Source organism: Galeopterus variegatus, unplaced genomic scaffold (genome assembly GCF_000696425.1).
Source record: "Galeopterus variegatus unplaced genomic scaffold, G_variegatus-3.0.2 Scaffold18344, whole genome shotgun sequence".
NCBI classification, from domain to species: Eukaryota; Metazoa; Chordata; class Mammalia; order Dermoptera; family Cynocephalidae; genus Galeopterus; species Galeopterus variegatus.
In genome coordinates, this window is record NW_007744455.1 from 10,717 (window position 1) to 14,193 (window position 3,477).

Genomic DNA, 3,477 nt, shown 5'->3' on the forward strand with positions numbered 1-3,477 from the left:
GTGTACACAAGGCCCCTGTCCTCTCAAAGTATACAGTCTCAAGGAGGTGTGGGTGCGCTAGAAAATATTCTGAGGTGCTAGAATTGCTCTAGAGGCACTGACACTTGGAGGGTGCTGTGGGCGTAGGTGGGGAGGAGGAGTCAGTGACTCTCCTCAGAAGTGCTTTGAGTAGGTAAGAAAAAGGATCTGCCACAGTAAGGTGTCTTTAACAGACTGTGGCGGGTGAGCACCACAGAATCAGAAAAACAAGCACTTCTGCTCCCATGTGCTCCCCCAATTATCCGAACTACGGAAATAGCCCGTCACACGTTTTCTGGTCATGTGGGCCTTCAGGCACAGCAGGATCTCATTGGCCAAGCTTCCTGAGAGGGCGGGAAGAATGAGAACTGGGGACCAATAGGGACAGCCAACCTGCCGTGGAGGCCCCGGCCCACGCCTGTGCAGTGCCCTCCGGCCTGGGTCCAGGAAGAACCGCATCCAGGGTCAGCAGCACCAAGTACGGGCGCCAGGTACAGGTTCCCCACCCACCCCAGGGTCACCTCCTGCCTCTCAAGCCCATCCCGCCCAGGGACAGGCTGCCCGTCTCACATTCTGGAAGGGAGTGGACAGGCGAGAAGCACCCTTGGGCCTACACATCTCGGCAGCGGTTCGGCGTCCCCGGTGCCTGCAGAGGCCCAGCTTGCCGCGCAGCCCCTGGGCTTCTGAGTGGGAGGGCGAGCCTGGACCGCCTGGCTGTGCTCCTTTTCGCAGATCTCGGTTGATTGGCCCCGTCTTCCACAGAGAGACGGGACTGCACCAAACCTCAGCCATGCATGCCGCAGCTCCGATCAGCCTCCTGTGGGCCTGCAGCCTGGCTTTTGTGCCCTTCTTTGCAGGTGAGAGTACCAGATGGGGCCCTCCCGAGTCCCCGCACGCATTCCTGAATCCCCGTCTGCTTTCTCTACCCGGTCCCAACCTGTGTTCACGCATTTCTGCCCTTCCTCTCTCATTCCTCCCTGCGTTCCCTAGCGCATGCCCCCTTCAATGTCACCTTTCTATGCTGGCACTGCACTCATCATTTCACCGGCAACGAACAAAGAGACATGGTTCCCGCCTTCAGAATGCTTACAGTCTACTGAACAGCGCCGGGGACAGTCCAGAGTGTCACCTCCAGATCACCCACTTACTGACTGCAGGGCCTCAGGCAAGAAGCTGAGCTCGTCTGTGCCTCTGGATCCTCATTAGGGAACTAGGAATATTGGTTCTTGCCTCTTGGAGTTGTGAGCAGGATGCCAGTTAGTGAAGGGCTGACACAGTGCCTGGCACTTAATACGCTCTCATTAGAGTACCTATATTTGTTTGTTTTTCTCCGGAGACCAGTTCACGTTGGGGAAAGGAAGGAGGAGAGAAAATATTCAACACTAAAACATGAATCATAGGACTTTGTCCAAGTAGTTCTTTCCTGATTTCCCTGAGGGTTATGGAGTAGTGTGTGAACAGGCTGCAACCACCCTGGTTGTTCACCAGATGCAGGATGTTCTGGATCTGCTTATGGGGAGGAATCATTCAGTTCATGCCACATAATCATTTAACATTTCCCCCATTGCTGCCAGGTCCCCAAGGCAACTTCCCCCATCACCCAGATAGTCCACTCGTTTAGTGGCCAGGGGCTTTGACTGCTTATGCCCACCCCCTCGCACCTTTTCTTTTTCCCTCAGTCTCTCAAGTTTCCATTATTTCTTTGACAGGAAAAGGCAGGGCTAAGTGAAAATAGACTCACCACCCACCTCCCCTTTTCTCCTGCCCCATACTGGTGAACCAGCCACCACAATAGAAACAGTTATCACTTAATAAGAATTCATTATGAGCCAGTTGAGGATTTTTGACAAGTTAAGAAAGGTCAGCAAAATTTTATATAAAATTCCAGGTCTTTTATGATTTCTCTTCGCCTGCTTTCCACACCTAATAAAAAACTACAGAAAATCACTCATTTTATTTATTTTGAGAACAGGCCTCAGATGAAATATGGGAGTTTGCCTTAGAGCATGCCATTTTCAAATTCTCTTCTCATTTCCCCGGTTCCTGTCTTCCCTATTCTGTCAGATCTTGCTTCCTCCAGAGCCCAAAGCTGTTTTGCTTAATTTTTCCCAAAGCTCATTTTTTAAAAAGAGTGGGAAAATCGTTGTTCTCTAACCATAAATAGCTGAGAACAGTGCTATTAACCTGCCCAGGGTGCTCTTTATTTTAATAGAAACCAAAGCTCAAAAATAACCAAAAAGAAAAAAAAAAAAAAGAGAGAGAGAGAGAGAAAGGAAGAAAAAGAAAAACTTTTACTGGAATACCGGTCTTGAGAGAGTTAGTGAGATGTGTCTTTGGTTGAGAGAGCAAGGATATCTGTCAGTCTGTATGTGGCCCACATTCTAATAATTTCTTTCCAGTTTAGGTGCTATTGCCCTGGGAATCAGCACCCCCAGTTGGGCCCTACTAGGGCAGAAGGAGGAGTGAGGATAGCTAGAAAAGTGATACTAAACCCCACACTTAACCAGGTGACCACTTGTTTCCTCAAAGGTGCCCTCTTACAGCAAAAGTACTCGGATGGTCAGAGCTTGCTTCGTGATTGTGATTTGTAGTAAACTTTACTCAAATATTTTCTATAATAAACCTTTTTTTTAGGGAGCAAAAACAAATTTTAGAACCCCTCATTTCCTATTTTTCCCACTTCTTACATTTACTATATCTATTTATTTTTAATTGTATGTCTCTTAAAATAAGTAATATATGCCTATGGCATAAAATGCAAAAGGGTGAAGAATTGAGAGTTTATCTTCCTTTCCTCTTTCGCCCCCAGTTCAACTCCTTGGAGGCAACCACGGTTATCCTTTTCCTCTGTGCTTTTCCAGAAATGGTCTGTGTATTTAGAGACAAATCCAAATGTACCTTTTTCTTCCAAATCCAGCATTTTATACCCAGTGTTCTACACCTTGTTTTTCTTCCTTAAACACACATCTCAGAGAACCTTTCATATCAGTGCATACAGAGCGCCACATTCTGTCTATAGCTGTGTTCGCCTGTTTAATGGATATGCTAGAATCCATCTAACCATGAATATTTCAGTCATGTTTAATCATTTATTATCACAGAGGATGCTGCAGTGAATAACCTCATACAAATACAATTATACATGTAAGAAAATACCTAGGAATTGCTGAGTTTGTGCAATCTAAATTGTGATTCTGTATTATCAAATTGCCCTCAAAAAGTAGTACTAATTTACGCACAAGAAATAGATGGGGATGCTGTAGTTCTAATTTTCATTCATCATTGCATTCTTAATGACCAAAATGTCTACATCTATGCTGGCCAGTACAGTGGCCACTAGCCGCGTGTAGCAATTGAGTGTTTGAAATGAGACTGCTGTGACTAAGTGTATTAGTCCGTTTATGTTGCTTATAACAAAATACATGGAACTGGGTATTTTATAAAGAAAACAAAATTTAT

The 3,477-nt window shown here is 46.1% G+C and overlaps 1 long non-coding RNA gene across 1 annotated transcript in view; it reads left to right on the forward strand.

Moving 5' to 3' along the window:
- The first annotated feature begins 799 nt into the window (after nucleotides 1–799).
- Nucleotides 800–3,477, forward strand: part of LOC103582884 — a 4,449-nt gene continuing 1,771 nt past the window's right edge. The window contains exon 1 of the long non-coding RNA XR_549804.1: nucleotides 800–875. This is a non-coding gene — a long non-coding RNA (uncharacterized LOC103582884). The remainder of the gene's footprint in view (nucleotides 876–3,477) is intronic.